General features: G+C 41.6%; 1 protein-coding gene and 1 long non-coding RNA gene across 6 annotated transcripts in view; one reads left to right on the forward strand and one right to left on the reverse strand.

The window, feature by feature from the left end:
• Positions 1–548: 548 nt before the first annotated feature.
• Positions 549–3955, reverse strand: LOC310996031. Its single transcript, XR_014595876.1, has 2 exons — positions 2947–3955; positions 549–2886 (listed from the first exon to the last, which is right to left on the reverse strand). It is a non-coding gene; the product is annotated as an uncharacterized lncRNA (long non-coding RNA).
• Positions 3956–4447: 492 nt separating this feature from the next.
• Positions 4448–17152, forward strand: part of usp2a (ubiquitin specific peptidase 2a) — a 63939-nt gene continuing 51234 nt past the window's right edge. For 2 of the 5 annotated variants that reach the window (XM_083985430.1, XM_083985434.1), the window contains exons 1-2: positions 6717–7002; positions 8072–8218. The gene's annotated coding sequence lies outside the window, so the exon portion shown is untranslated. Of the gene's footprint in view, positions 4725–6716; positions 7003–8071; positions 8219–17152 lie in introns of those variants that run through there. The other 3 variants (XM_083985432.1, XM_083985433.1, XM_083985431.1) reach the window with 3 other exon arrangements.

Here is a 17152-nt window from a genome sequence, read left to right on the forward strand (position 1 = left end):
AGAGAAAACACAACACAAAAAGAGAAAACACAACGACAAATTACTACTGTGTTTAGTCATTTGCCGTTGTGTTTTCTCTTTTTGTCGTTGTGTTTTCTCTTTTGTTGTTGTGTTTTCTGATTTGCCGTTGTGATTTGCACCTCGGGGCCACTGTAGTGTACACACACACACACACTCACCTGTACACACACACACACAATGGTTACCACAAAGCAGCTGTTGTCATGTTGTGTGCTGCCCCCTGCTGCAGGTTGTTTTTCATTACTAAGCAAGATCCAGTGTTACTCATACAGTTATACACACACACAGACACACACACATCTGGGTCCCTAAAAGACAATCTCTTGGTGCAGGTTTTCCACAGCAGAAGTATAAAAGTATAAAATACACTGTCATTGTTGTTAATGTTCAGAGTGTGTGAGTTTTCCATCCACTTGTGTGTGTTTATGTTCGTTTTAATGAAACACGGTCGCACAGTGTTTCTGAAGTTCCTTTTGATTTAAAGCACAGTGATGTATCTTTACATGTTTTGTTTCAGATTATTACTATTTTTAATTTTTTTTGCATTTATGATTCAGTGCAATATGAGCTGGACCAACCGTTGTTGTATCTCTTTAATTATTTTCAGACATTTAAACTCTGACTTGTGCAGCATGCGATCCAAAATCAGATCCTACTTGAACAGATGCCGAGTGTGTTCATGTGCAGTATTTTTTTTCCAAGCCTGCGTTAGAAGAAGTAGAGCATCTTATAAAAGATGCAGTTTTCTATGCTATCCAGTTGCATTGTGGGAAAGAAACTGTGGGAATCATTCGACCCACATTCGAGGCTGAATATGTGAGAAGAATCTGAGACTCTGCTGTTTTTAAAATGTTGACCCGACCCTCTGACCCCGACGCTATAAGGAAGTAGCTGGAGGGTCCATCCATTTAAACTGCACATTATTCTTCTGTTAGTCTTTCAACCCCCTCACATACACATATATACACACACACACACACTGCAGACACACACACATGTATTTTACATTTCAGTCGGTTCTGCACAGAAACACTCACCAAAGACAAAGATAGCTGGAGAGGAGATGGTCGTTGTTGTGATGACGTGGAACACATACAGTTCAGTATTGATTGATTATAATAATATGCAGCCTCCAACTTGTAGAAGAGGTCGGAGCATTGATTGTTAGATGTTTGGTGCTATTGTTTTGTTTTGTTTTGTTTTATTATTCATTTATTTATTTATTTCCTACCTACAGTATAGCTGCTCAGTGTTAGAAGCAGCTCATCAGACGAGACACAAAAACCAAGTGTCCGAGCTGCAGCTTAAATATTTCCCACAATATTATCATTATTATTATCGACTAGTGTTGCACCACTGCTGTAACTGCTTAAAAGGAGGTGATATGATGATAGACAATAGGAGTGAATGTGCAGGTGGAAGCAACGAGCAGGAGCCATAATACTGAAGCCTGTTGCTTTCAGTTCATCCCGTTAGCATAGCATGAACCACAGCCATAGACACCAGCACAGGGAGGAAGAGGAGGAGGAGGAGGTGCAGTGCTGGACATATATCTGATTCTGGACCGAGGTGTTGAGTTGTCGTGTCCGTGCTGATCAGTGTGCGGTTCGTTTGCAGGGATGTGTGATTTTTTAAATTTTTTTATTTAATGTGCTCTTTTGTTTTACAATTGAGACAAAGGGAATTTTATTTATTTATTTATTTGTTTATTCGTTTTCATGTTGAGGAACATTATGTCATTGTGTTATGTTATTTATTGTGTCTCTCTTGCTTACTGCTACAAGCCAAAAAAGAAAAAAGAAAAAAAAAAGTTGGCTAAGCCATCTTGCAGCCCTTAAAGCTCCTGAAAATTTTATTTTAATTTCAGATTTTTAAGTATTTCTCTGTAACCTTGAAGATTGATGACTAATAAAGCAACAAAGTTAAAGTTAGATTTAAAAAAAAAAAACATCAGTATTTACTATTTATTATCTATAATCAGCTTCCTGTGGACTGTGTGAGTGTGGTTTCACGTGAATTGAAGAAGAAGCTGATTGACAAAAACAGGTTTTCCAGGACCTTTAAAGGGAAATTCCACCTTAAACACTTTTTTGTCTTTGTTTATTGTGTTGTGTTTTTGGTCGCATCATATTCAGATGTTGGCTGAACCATCAGCAGTGAGCGTCAGGTCGTGTCGTCAAAGGAAGTCAAACTGTGATGCGTTCAAGAGCCGCCTTAAACCTGTCAGTCCTTCAGGGAGACTCTCATTTTTCTCATTTTCTGAGGCAGTTATTCCACCAGCAGTAGCTTCAATGGACGAGAGTATAAGAGTGCAGTTCAGATGGAGTCCTCTGTGATCATCACAATCTCTCTTGTGGCTTTCTGACAATTTATATCTAATCTAAGGATGAATACGACGTTTAGATGAGAACTTTTTTGGGGAAAACAGAAAAAGATGGACGAGAAAGTCAACACCACCGTCATGTTTGTGTACTAGTTAGATTATTTTAGCATAAAGACTGAAAACAACTTGCTTGGCTCTGTCCAAATGTAACAAAACATGCTAATTAATTAAAATTGAGAGTTAACTTTATTTGTTTCAGACAGAGTCGGGCTAGAAGAGCTGTTTGTAGCTTTAATGCTAAACTAAGCTTTATATTTAGCACAGCAGTAGTGGTATCAGTCTTATCTAAGTTATGTCACTTAAAAAATTAGAATAAATCACTAATTAAGTAGCCTGGACAAAAAAAAACAACTCTCCTTTAAATTCAGTCAGGTATAACTCATCGTGTCATCCTCTAAACCACCGTCATCTGTTCATATTAGAGGGAGCGACTGAGCGAATGAGAAACCGAAAATGTCTCTTACACCTACTGTATAAGGAACCTCTCTCATTCACTCTTCTGTCAGAAAATAATTAATACCTTGAAAAGATTTGTAAGGAACCTCTCTCATTCACTCTTCTGTCAGAAAATAATTAATACCTTGAAAAGATTTGTGTTTCTTTAAAAAAAAAAAAAATTAAATAGACAACGCATAACACCAGACATCTGGCCGTTTTAGTTCTCCACATCCTGTTTGAATGGCAAACCTATGAATCTAAATAGACACTGCTACTCTGGATATATCCGTAAATACACTGCTTGAGTCATCATCTGCCTCTAAAAGTAGTGCATCAAGAGCTCAGGTGGATCTTAGAGGGTTATATTTGTCTTTGATTATAGTGTTATAGATTTTTTTTTGTTGGACTAAAAGTGCAGGATGCCCGAGGTCTCACCCCTGCTCAGTCTTACGAGTATTTAAGCTAATATGTTCATTCACCTATATGTAACATGGGACTGTTCATAATCTGTTAAGGCATAATCTTTTCTTTCTTTCTTTCTCTTTTATTTGTAGAAACCTATATGAAGTATTAAATGGATCAGAATGAGTCATCTCTCTTGTGTTAATATATATATACTATATCGAGAAAGATGCATCATCAGATGGTAATAAAGGGCGGTCTCCCTCCTCAGCGTGTGACAGTCTGTTTCATTCACAGCAGCAGCAGCGGCAGCAGCAGCATCAGCCTTGGATCAGGGGTCTGGATGTGGTTCATGGTTGAGGCGTTTATACTGCAGTGTGAGTATATGACTCATTCACTCTGATGCAGATGCTCACACACTCCAGCATGAATGACTAGTCAAGTGCAGAAACATGGAACTAGTCTGAAGACAGAACGTATTAACAGATCTCCTTCAATGTTTAACCCACCCAACCAACCATTAATACAGAAAAAAACATGTCCTCATAATGAACTGGAGTCATGAGAGTGAGAAAACCATGTCCATACTGGATGTCATTAAGGTATCAAATAGAGTAAAAACAGCACAGAAGTCCATTTTTGGCACCAACATTGGTCAAATCTATCAAATTGGCCAAAAAATAACAAAATACATTATTATCTTTATTCCAAATTTTGGAAAATGTCATTAGTATTTATTGATAATTGAAATTCATCATTATAATTACTGCTATCAGTAAAAAAATATATATTTATTAATCTGCATACTTCACCAGCCATCATAAATAATATAAAATTGATTATTTTCTTTTTACATCTATCGTTCAATCATACAGAACCATATTTGTCTACAAATATTATGTATGTATGAATAAAAATGTCTATCATCATCTAGTATTTTTAATACAACAGCATCGACCCTATAAAACCAGAGAACTGGGGGTGAAAAACTGCATGTTTCCTTCTTTCCCACGGGCCTGAACGTAGCATTTTTTTTTCAATGAAAGCCATAACTGATGTTTACGTTCATCGCCATGACGACGGTGTAGGGAGGCGGTCCACTGCGCTGGCTTTGGTGACGCTCGCGGAGAAGGCGAGAGCCAATCAGATATTCAGCTCGGTTACCGAACTGACGTCAGCGTTAAAGCGAAAAGAACCGTTACTCGGTTGCTGCTCGGCTCGGCTTCGGCTCGCTGGGCTGGCTGAAACTCTACAACTGCAAAGGCGGTTGTTGCAGAAGACAGAGGAAATATGGCTGAATGAATACCACCAGCGGAGTCTTGATTAAAGAAAAAAAAAAAGCGCCGTGGCGAGTCAGTGGTACCGTCGGTTGTCCTTCGCAACAACTTGAAGCAGCGCAAACCGGCCAGAGAGACACTTTTTTTTTTGAGGGGGGGCGTTTCTCCGTCCGCTCGGCTCCGAGGTGATCTCCAACTGTGGGGTGAGTGAATGCAGCTACCTTACACCGATATGTGTGTGTGTGTGTGCGTCTCCCATGGATACGAGCACAAACTCATATTCTTAACGTACATTCGAAAACCGTTAAGCTGCTCGAGAGAGAAAGAGAGATGGGGAGACTTTAACGGCTGAACCAAATCAACCAACGGCCAAAAGTTGGTGTTTTTTTGTCGAATTAAGTGTCGCTTATTTCATCGATTATAACTATATCTGGTAGAGTAAAATGTTGACCTGGCATGTACTGTACAAAAGGTCCTCGTCGAAATAAAAAATGTGCACTGTTTGTCGGTGAAGCAGTGCCACACAATTTGCTTACACCACAGTTTGTTGGCGTTGGGGCGGTCAGTGAACGCGCTGCTGCTGCTGTCTTGGCTACACACAAACATACAGCTGAATTAGCTAGCTAGGTAGCAAGTTTTAACTGGTAACCGATGCGGGATGTTCACCGAGGTTAGCATTAACGTTACACGGACGAAACGAACAACAACCGTGTTGATAATAAACGTTGATGCGTTGTTAACTTCGCGGTTCGCTTCGCCGACTTGAGGACGCACGGAGGGACAGTGAAAGGTGAAGCCTTTCAATAACTAGACGCGACGACATCGCCGAATGCCGCGTCGCTCACATTGAGATTACATTGGCTATCCCAGCATGCTTAGCGCAGCGAACGGTGTCGCCTTCGCTTTCGCGGCGCGGCACAATGTATTCTCAATGTGAGCGACGCGGCATTCGGCGATATCGTCGCGAATAGTGGGAGCTTCGGCTTCGGCTTAAAATTTCCCTGCTGCTTCTTCAATCTACTCCGCCCCCTTCGCGGACAGTGCGCTGTCAAACAAACCTGCCCCCTTTTCATTGCTTCTCCGTGGGGGGGTCTGACTGGTTATCTAATCACGTGTGGTTCAACAACGTTATGGAAAATACAACCGCTTTGGTGTTCGCCTCACAAGCTGCTACCTCGCAGATACAGGCCATAATCATATATATATATATATATATACATGTACGGTATGCACTTTGCTGCAGTGCATCAACCATGGCTTCTTCTGTGCTGGTGTCGTCCCAGGCTGCTCCTCTCAGTGTCATGTAATGCTATACCCCTCACAGAGAGAGAGACAGAGAGAGAGAGAGAGAGAGAGCTCCACCACAGCACCAAGTCTCTCTTTTTTTCCATTGTCCTGCACACATACCTCAAACCATTCACTGTGCATTCAGTTTGGTTATTTACTCTGGATTTATGACTGTCTCACAACATATTTGCAACTATATATGATATAGCCTACATTCATTAGAAACTGCTGATTGGGCCTCATGATATGCTATTCAGTCATTTATTATGATACTCTAGCCACAATATGATATTATTTCATTATTTTTCTGAGTATTGCAGTAACATCATATGACACACTGTGATTTTTAGTTTACCTTTACACAACTACAGGTGCATCTCAATATAGTAGAATAGCATGGAAAAGTCAATTTCCATTACAGTAGTTCTAGTCAAATAGCCACAACCAAACATTGAATGCATATAGATGGACATACTTTTCAGAAGTATTTGAGAGATTTGAGTTTTGAGATACTGAATGTTAGTTGTAAATGTAAGCCATAATCACTACAATTAAAAGAAATTAAATAAATGAAGACATGAAATGTTTCATTCTGCTTGTAATGGATATATGTATTAGTTTCACTTTTTGAATTGAATTACTGACATAAATAAACGTTTCCATGATGCTCTAATTCACTGAGAGGCACCTGTATAAATTATCAACTCAGTTTGCCTGTTTGTTTTGTTTGTTTTCATTAATTTTTTATGTTTACTTTGTGAACATATACTTGAAAAAATTGCACAGAGATGCAAAGAGATTGGAAAGATTGGTTGGGCATGTGAAGGCAAAAAGATCTATCTATCTATCTATCTATCTATCTATCTATCTATCTATCTATCTATCTATCTATCTATCTATCTATCTATCTATGTGTTTTCTGCAGCAGCCTGTTGGACCTGATGCTTATAAAAAGCCTTAACGCTCGTCCTTTAAGAGCGCGTTGGAACGCCGCTGAGTGTTGAGTGACCTGTGGAGGTCATAGGCGTCTGCTATATTTACCGGCCCTGTAACCTGATCTGTGGCATTCTGGTTCGCTGTGCTCATGCTATCCTCTCGCACTCTGGGGCCACAGCCTCCCAAGTAGCACCCCCGTTGCTTTCTCTCTTTCCGTCTTAACCGGTGCTCCCCCGGTCGCTCTGAATCAACAAAAGGGTGAGCTTCTTCTTCTTCTTTTACGAACCGACTTAACCACCGCAATTCCTTCCTTTTTTTTTCTCTCTCTCTCCTCTTAGGTACCTGCTTGTCCTCAGCGCCCGTAGGGTTCGTCTTCCCGAGGAGACGGTGATAGAGGATAGGGGATAACGTTTCAGAGAGCTCGGGATTTTTGTAGCATGAGTAGTAGAGGGACAGCACAGCCGAGCGTCTCAGAGTCGGAGCCTGACACCGGTTGAAATGCATGAATCCTGTGGTTGTTGTCGTGAACATACAAACAAACAAACAAACAGCAGCAGCAGCAGGTTGTGGTTGGAAAAAAAAGTTTGCATAATGAAGCTTTGAAAGATCTTTACCTGAGCTTTATTACGGAGCAACTTCTCCAGAGTTCATATCAACATGTGACCTGTCACAGAACAAATTATGTAGGTCGTTGGGCTATTTGATTCTGATTCACAAGGTCCCGATTTGATTTGATATTGATTCATTTGGAGATATTTCAGTTTTAATACCAATTTTGCTTGGTTATTCACAAAACTAATGTTGCAAATTGTACAAAGATGGATTTTGATTGATTGATTTGTTTCATTTGAGTGTCATGCTCATGTTTTGTGGACGCTAAACATTTAAATACATACAATCACGAGTGTCATCTTAACAGAAAAGAAAGGAGAAGAAACAAAACAAAACAAAAAAACAAACAGGAACTCTAACCTGGTGTATTATTAAAAATACTCATGTTTATATTAAATTGGCCAAAAAAGCACAAGTTACATTATGCACATTTATTTAAAATGACCCACTCCAGAAGTAAACAGTGCAATGGTGTTCATTAAAAGATCGATCGAAGGATTTATGAATCAATATCAGATCTTAGTTTCAAATGAAGATGGATATAATCGTAAAATCTTTGCCCTACGTTTGGGCAGCAATATTCTTCTGCGCTGCGGTTACTTTCTATCCACAGGCAGGGATTTCCTGACCAATTAGATTGTTTGGTAGCTGTTGTTGAGTGGTATGACATGTAACCTCTGTGTGTGTGTGTGTTTGTGTTTGTGTGTTTCTACAGGAGTATCCAGTGCTGCAAACTCGCAACGCCTGTGTGTGTGTATATGTGTGTGTGTGTGCGCACTGTGGTGGGGTAGCAACAATAGGATGAGCCGCCCCAGACCCATCGCAGTCTGCAGGGACTGACACACAGCTACAACTACGGCAGGTAACCACACACACAGAGACACACAAACACACACAGTCTAAGGGCTTAAGTGTCCCAGAGTACAGACGGTTTTGCATCAGTGTGCGTGTCTCAGGTGTATCACAGCAGCAGGTTCCCTTTATGAGAGAGAGTTGGGGAAAAGTTACGAAGCAGATGAAGTTAAGTCTGAGCTCACCAGTGACTCACTCAGATGACTAAGTCAGAGAGGTGAAGCTGGAAGCGGCGCCAAGCGGACAATTTCTCATGGAGCTTAAAATTTAGTTTGGCACGACGTAATCACAAGATGCCGTTAGACTTTTTCAGGTTTAATGTTTTCAGCAATGAAACCTGACTCACTGTGTGTGTGACTGCACAGTCTCTGGATTAATTGTTTTGCTTTCGCTCTGAAATGAATCTGCTCCACAGAGTCGTGGCTATAAAACAGAGGCAGTGATAATAACGTGGAGGAGAGCGATCAAAGTGACGTTTTGTTACCCTACAGAGCAAGGTTATTATAGTTTTAAAATTTTCATTAGTCTTTATTTCTATTTAGTTTTTTAATTTGCTTTTTTATTGCAGGTTAGTTTTAGTTAGTTACAAGTGTATAAGCAGTTTTAGTTTAGTCTTAGTTTTAGTTTTTCAGGTTTTTAGGAGAAAGCCTCTGTCAGACCTCTGAAGATGAACTTCCAAGTTTGTGGGATTTTTCCCTTTTAGTTGCATCCCATAATTTTCCCATCAGTCCTCATCAAGTTACATTCACTATTATCTACCTGTGGGTCGTACTTCAAGTCGTCCCACATTGAGCTGTGGCGTTTTCTTTAGTTTTAGTTAGTTTTGTTCATTGTAGTTTTTTATTTAGTTCTCGTTTTTGGAAAAATTGTCATTTTTATTTCAGTTTACTAAATATTTTTTTCACTGCTAGTCTTAGTTTTAGTGAACTGTAATAACCCTTGGACAAAGGAACACAATCCCCTATGGAGACGGAGAGGTTTTGGTGGCACGGCCAGAACCACCACGTCACCCTGTCCTCCCATGTTTGTTTGTTTTTCTTCTCGAGTCACGTTTGATCGCGCAAGATTCTGTGAGATCTCGTCTCTGGAGAGTCTCCACTACACTGTGAGATTGTTACTATAACAACAGGTGTCTGGCTTTGCTGTCTCACTGTGGGAATAAGTAGGTGTTCGAGCCCAGATCTGGTTCAGAACATGAGAACGTAAACATCCACAGAAACAAAGAAAGATTAGAGCTGGATGTCTCTGCTCTGTTAATATTACACCCACTACCTGCTCATTATGTGACAAAGTTGGATTTAGTCCTTCAGTCTCTTTTTTTTATAGGAAATATTCCATATAACCTCTGATTATAGTTGGAAAATGCAGTAAAATTCGGTAACCCTTTAATTTACAGGCCGTTAATTACATGATCATGTCAAGAAATAGCAAAGAAACAACAATTAAGTGCATCATAATGTCTAGAAATAGCCTAGAAATAACAGTCAATTGCAAGGACTTTGAAATTCTGGCCTTTCCCAAAAAATTCAAAGCATGAAAAGCATGTGTAATCTTTTGCCTTGATGAAAAACATGACAATACTATGAAATTGGCCGTTATTTATAGGCTGTTTCTAGACATTATGATGCAATTAATTGTTATTTCTTGGCTGTTTCTTGACATTATCACCTATTTAATGGCCTGTAAATGAAAGGGTTACCTGAAATTCAAACAGAAGTGGAAAATGTTATTCCGCAGTTGGCAAACAATAATCCTGAACTGATGGTTGTTTGTTTGTGTCATGCAGTAAATGAAATGCTTATAATAGTGATCGAGTTGATTGTTTTTTGGGGAGAGCGAGCTGTGCAGAAGTTGAACAAACTGTTGGAAAGTTGCGGCGACACCTGAGCTTCAGGCCCACCGGGATCTGAAACTTTGGCCACGTTTCACACACTGACAACGAGGAAAAAAAGAATAATAGTTGCCCTTTAAATACAAAGATGACTGAGTTTATGAGTGGAGCTGGTGCCGATCGAACATACAGAAACTATTCCACCGGTGTGAAGTAATGCTCCACGTCAGGTCGGTGCAGCCGAGGCCTCCCTCGGCGTCGCTCGGTGGACCGGCGGAGATTGATAGGTGTTTGAAATGATAATGTGTCTAATTGACCAAATGATTACTGCAATGAATAAGGAATTAGAGCGGCCGCAGCTGCGCGGACCGGAGCATCAATCACCGTGGCCGGAGCTCATTCACCGCTCTCTGAGCTTCCTGCTGCCGCCCCGGCCTCTCCCGTGACTCAGCCAACAGATGGTGGCGCTAATAATAAATGCTAATTGGTTTTCACATTATAGATTAGAAACTTGGTTTTTGTAGTGAGGGATCATAACGAGTGTGTCTGTGTGTGTGTGTGCTGGAAGGGAACGGCAAAATATGAAATATGAAAAATAATAAATCTTCCTCCCCCTCCGAGTTTGGGGATGTGACCTATTTCGGAGAGTTTAATAAAGTATGTTCACGGATGGAAAATGAAAGGTGACTGAGCTGTTTCAGACAGAGAGAGCCTCCTGAGATTTAGGAGACACGGCCACGGGGCACGAGGACCAGGAAAAAAAACCCATACTGATATTAAATCGCTGCTTTCAGAGCATTTTTATGAACCAGATGTTTCTTGGATGCCACTTTAATTCTGTGGTTTCATTTTTGCGCTCCAGCACGGTGCATTCCTGCGCTCCCAGCCCCTCCTCGTCTCTTATATATCCGCCTGTAACTATATACAGTATTGTACCGTACTGTACTGTAACACACCAGACGCGTTGAGTGGAGTTTCACCACTTATCTCTGGAGAGCCTGGGGGAAGGTCCAACTATGGCTCGTCAGATTTAAGAAGGAGTCCGGCCTAATTTTAATATGCTTGGCAACAGGCAGAGTCGCTGTGCTGTTTGTAGGGGAGAGGATGGGGGAGGGTGGGGGGGGCAGAGGCGTCAGCGTGGCCCTCAGGACATCGGCCGCCTCTTATCTGCTCACATTTCAGAGTATATATAGCCACCTGTAAGACCAAGCCAAGCCCAGAAGCCCCCGAGTTCATTCCTCATATTATTCCTCATGCAGGCAGCCCCCCTGTCTCTGTCTTTTTAATCTGAGCCAGTACATTTATTTTGGTTTATACTGAGGTGACTTGTACATTTTTTCATAGGTAGACCGAAGCCGTTACAGCTGCCAAATCAAAGTGAGTTCACATAATTGCAATTCGTACACTAAAAAAAAGTTCCAGCAAGTCAGTTCTGATGCTGATAAGAGTCATTCACCAATTGTAACTTGACTTAAAGCTGAATTAATCAATATTTTTGTATTTATGAATAAGATATTGAAGAGGTCACTTGAAAAGATAAACCTCCAGACAGTTATATCTGCTGCACTCACTCCCCGACACCAAACTAAAACCAGCAACAGTTTGTTACTGGTACAAACAGTGGAGCGAAGGAACCAGGTGTTCCTCAGGTATAACGGCTGAAAGCTGAAAGATATTGTCAGATATTGTCTCTCCTTTATTTAAAATGAAAGGAGGCTGAAAATCACAGGACATGTCTGTTCTAATGATACAAGTCACCATAGGCAGGGAAAATCCTGGTTGGTGCAGGGTGACCTATCAGGTTTTCAAATGTATGTATGATTCATGAACCCTTTGATGAGCTACTTGCGTGGGAGACCCCTGCTCTATATCATCCCAGCTTCTTGTCATTTTTGTGCATTTTTAAGTCTCCATGTCAGCAATTGTCGTAACTTTAAGGATTATGATGTTATGGATGAACGTCTGCAAATTTGGTGTTTATCCACTTAAATTCAAGGAAGTACACTTTGGCAGTCAGAGGTCAAAGGTGAAGGTCGCTCGCTGTCTGAGAGCGATACGTTGGGGACGGCTATCGGGATGATAGAGACTAAAACCATACTATTTGTTTCACGCATTTACGCAAGACTGAAAGTATGAATGATACAAAACACGAGTTGTTCTCTGCCATTTTCATTTTGTAAAATAAGCTCTCAGAGGAAAACAGAATAAAGACTCCTGATATAGATATTGTTGTTTATATAGATTGACTTAAAAAAACAAACATTTCTCCTGATTGGTATAAAAACATTTAGAGCTCCTCAGATCTACTGCATGTGACCAGGTGTACGACTCACTACTGGTTGGTCCGGACAACCAACCTGCTCCTCAGACTTCGTGCTCTGTTACTGTTAAAGGGATAGTTCAACATTTTGGCAAATTGGCCCATTGCCATAATCCCTATAGTCATAGCAGTAGGTTAGTTACCTTTAATTGTCGGTGCAAGCAATTTTTAGAACAGTGGAGCAGAGCCACGAGCTGCTCAGAGCTACGCTATGGAGGCTCATGGGATTTCTTGGTTTCCCTCGTCAAACTCATCAAATACACAATCCAACAACTCCACAACGCTCTTGTGGACAAGTTGTGACCTGCACATTCACCACGCTATGAGATAATAACAGAACGTTACCAGACAGAGTTGTTTTAGAGGGAAATTCATGCAAAAACGCTGATGAATGTTGCATTCAGGAACAGTTTTTCAGCAAGTAGTCTCTGTATTTACCTTGAAAACAACTCTGTCTGGTAACGTTCTGTTATTATCTCATAGCGTGGTGAATGTGCAGGTCACAACTTGTCCACCAGAGCGTTGTGGAGTTGTTGGATTGTGTATTTGATGAGTTTGATGAGGGAAACCAAGAAATCCCATGAGCCTCCGTAGCGTAGCTCTGAGCAGCTCACGGCTCTGCTCCGCCGTTCTAAAAATAGCTTGCACCAACGGTAACAAACCTACTGCTATGACTGTAGCGATTATGGCAATGGGCCAATTTGCCAAAATGTTGAACTATCCCTTTAACTGGACGAATCACTGTCAGTGAAATATCAGTGATCAATAACCCTCTCTGTCTCCTGTATCATGGACAACCTGAGTAATTTAGTTACACGGGATCTGAAGCCACTCGTCCAACATGTATGTAACGACACGTGTTCCTTGTGTACACGTCTCTGTCGCCACGGTAACAGCTGTGCATCACTCTCACGCATCTAAACTGCACTGACTCAACAAGAGACCGAGCTAACAGTTTACTTCACACACACACACACATACACACACACACACACACACACACACACACACACACACACACACACACACACACACACACGCTCTCACTCCAAATTTCAAGAGAGCGTCCAGGCTGATGTCAGATTAATGCGGTGTCACCCCCAGAGTACGGCGGCCCGCCACTTCCTGCGTCATCACACATCCTCTTCTGAGCGCACTCCAGACCGACGCTGCTCTCTAATGGGCCATCGGAGACCTGGGAGGACGATATGTGCTGCTAGAGATCTGACTCACTGCCTGATTACAATAATGGATTATCAACAACAGAGAGGCGCAACTCAGGGACATAATAGACCGAGTCAGTAATATCGATAAAAACCGCTGGGAAAATGTGTCTTAGAAACTCTGTCTCGTCATCTCTCTTCTGTCGTTGGATGGGATTTATTTATCTGTAGTTTCAGATTACATGTTATTACTTTTTTGGCTCAGTAGGATGAGAGAGGGAGAAGATCCAGAACAATGAAGTTATTGTCTGTGAAATGAGCTGAAAGTTGGCGAAATGTTTATAGAGCTCAACGTGAGATGGATCTGTGAGTTTCAGCAGTTTGGCTTGAGAAGCTCTGAAGTTTCAGTCTGAAGAGTCAGGGTCAGTGATAAGAACCGACATGAAGACTTCAAACTTTGCAGGTGAATTAGAGACTTTTCACCCTGTTTCTGCTGATCTTTATTTATATTTTGCAAGAGTTTCATGCAGTTCTGCACTGAGGCCATCTACCATCTACCAGTAAAATGTTGAGGCCCCAATACAGATTTGTCACAAGTGAATTTTCATCCGTCCCCAAAGTCCCTTATCAATCAGGTCCTGTTAAAACTTACCATACCATACAAGATGATGATAAATAACGTTATCCACTGCTCCATGGATTGATTTCTCACCGGCTTCATTGAAAAAAAACACACATGGAGGAGAGGAGGGTTAGAGACACTGAGGAGGAGAGGCCAGACTTGTATATTTCCTCTTTAACCAACATACTGTATTGGTGAGCGTTTAAATCATTATATCTGTGTTTCCACCCAAGCCGCCCCATGTTCCCTGATTCTTACACCCACCCACACTGGGTTTAAAGGACACTCAGGATGAAACCAGGGTCACAAGTCATTATTTTATCTGACTGAACTCTGTGGCTTTAAAGGAGACATATTCTGCCCCCACAAATTAAAATAGTTCCGAGGTGTCTTAAAGACATGTCTGTGACATGCTTTGGTCAAAATACCCCGGGGATGAAACATCACAGCTCTTTTCATCCTCTCAAAACAGCCCTGTTCAGAACGGCTGGTTTCAGTGCCTGTCCCTTTAAATGCAAATGAACCACTGCTTGCCCCGCCCTTCTACCGGTCCCGGGTAGGGGTGGTATTATGCAAATTCAAAAGCTAGTTACATCACTGGAAGAAATGCACATGAATTTCAACTATAGGGAGCCTGAAAATTACAGATTTTTTTGTCAATTCTCACATTTTTGGGGCCGGAAGACAAGACAAACACCCAAATATATGTTAAAGAGCCTTCAAAAAGTAATATATTTCCATAATAAGTCCCCATTAAAATCAAAAGTGAGCTCCGGTTGTGTGCAGGTGTTAAGTAAAGTAGTTTCTAGCAGTGGTGGCTGTTTCTTCAGTGCTTTAGTTTTATGTCCCTCGTCTTTGTCTCCAAGTTGTTTCCTGAGTCCAGTTCCAGGTAATGAACGTGCGGCTCCTGCTGGGCTTTAGCTTGGTTTCCTGAAACCTGCCCAGTAAGTGAAACCTCATCTCTGCCGCCCCCTTTGCCAAGAATTACCAGCAGTCAGCTGCTGAAGTCTTCCCGGCGTCCGCTGAGCTCACGCAGCCCCTTGTGCCGCCGCGTTGACAGCTTTCTTAATACAGAGTTAGTACGAGTCCAGTGGAACGACAAAACCAAACCCATTCATCATCATAACACCGTTTGTTTTTCATCTTCACCTCCAGACGTTTCATGTTTGATTCTGTCTGATCCTGCTTTATCCATTCTGCAGCAGCACAGGGGCTTGTTAGGGAGGTTTTCTTTTTTTTTTTTTTTTTTTTTTTTCATTTCATCTCCTTGGTGGTTGTGTGAAGCAGAGCAGGGAGCGACAGAGCGTTGCACTGCAGCTCTGCCGGTGTAAAGTGTAAATTGGCTGTGGAGGAAAAACGTCCTAGTGCTACTTTTAAAGCTCTTAATGCCTCGCTAGGAAGCAAACAAATGCGGCTTGTTGCCACGGTCGCCATGGCAACTGCTGGTTAGCACAACCTCAGGGGAGGCCGAAAATGCAGAGTTGCCAGAGTGTGTGTGTGTTTATGTGTGTGTGTGTGTGTGTGTGTGTGTGTGTGTGTGTGTGTGTGTTGCACATTCTTGTGCTTGTGCGTTTGTTGTTTCCGTGGAGACATCGCCCTCGCAGAAGCCAGATCCATAGTTTTTTTTTTTTTTTTTTGCCATCACCTTATCAATCTATTGCGCGCGTTCCTGTGTTTGTGCGGCCGTTTAACTCCCACGGGTGTGTGACTCGCTGTTTGCACTTCACTCTCAGCAAGCAGCAGCTCGCCCACCAGGCCCGGCCCCGAGCTCGCCGCCGCCGGGTCGCTGGCTGCGCTACAGCTGTGAGAGCTCAGAGGTGCAGGTGCAGGTGCAGGTGGCGCCTCGGTGGACGGTCCAACATGTTACACATAATAATGAACAAGGAAACCAGAGAGAGAACTCATTTGATAAGAATTTGTCTTTGGATTATTACGGCGCTTTCATTAGAGAGCCGTGTTTAGACAGTGGGCGTTGGAGAGAAAACACAGCTCGATGTCTGAAGCAGCACAGATCACACAGGTTAATTTTTTTCTTAACTGTAGTTTTATCTCTGTGGCTAAACAGTGTGAGGACTGGAGTCATATAAGGATGAGGATGAGGATGAGGATGGGGATGAGGAAGGGGCTCCACAGCTGCAGCCTTGTGAGATGGAGGAGTTTGCACTGATGAATACGTTTAATCTCAGTCAAAGTCAGTGACGCAAACTTTGAAAATGATGTTTGGTGAGAAGATGTGCACCCAACCTCTTTGATTTAACACATTTTCCCCAAATATACTGCGTAAACATCTACATAAACATTGGATCAAGGAAATCTGAATGTTAAAGAGGAACTATGCAGGATTTTTACCTTAAAGGTGATAGCTACAAGTTTAATTCCTCCTGGCCAGTAGGTGTAGAACTCACACTGCCTGCTCTCGCTCCAACCTTCTGTTTTACTGGTTGCCAGTTACACATGACATCAACATTCTAATGCTGTTGCCACAGAGATCATTCCATGCCGACGTTGCCAATGTAACCAGATGTAAATATTTATATATTTCGGACCCACCAAAATTTATTAAACAATTATTTATATACTATTAAAAAAAATTCTGTAAAATTAATACTTTTATTCTGCACCCCTCTAGACATTCTGTGGATGCATTATTTTTGAAAAATGTATCCTTTTGATGAAAAAGTTGTAGTTATAACCTTTAACTCTGCTCCATGCGCCCCGTAACCCGTAATCTCTTGTTTACGACAGATACGACTACACAGATATACACATGGTAACATGGTAGATGATAAATAATGTTATCCACCACTCCATGGATTGATTTCTCACCGGCTTCTTCGTTGGAAACAAATGCACATGGCTAGCAAAACAGCAGAAAAGCGACCAGACCAGACTTGCATAGTTCCCCTTTAAAGGCAATGTGAAAATTGTTTCCAATAAAAACACTGAGGCTCCAACTCGAAATCATTTTCCTTAACAATGAATCTGCCCATCATTTTCTAGATTATCTG

Source organism: Trachurus trachurus, assembly GCF_905171665.1.
Source record: "Trachurus trachurus genome assembly, chromosome: 13".
Classification (NCBI taxonomy): Eukaryota; Metazoa; Chordata; class Actinopteri; order Carangiformes; family Carangidae; genus Trachurus; species Trachurus trachurus.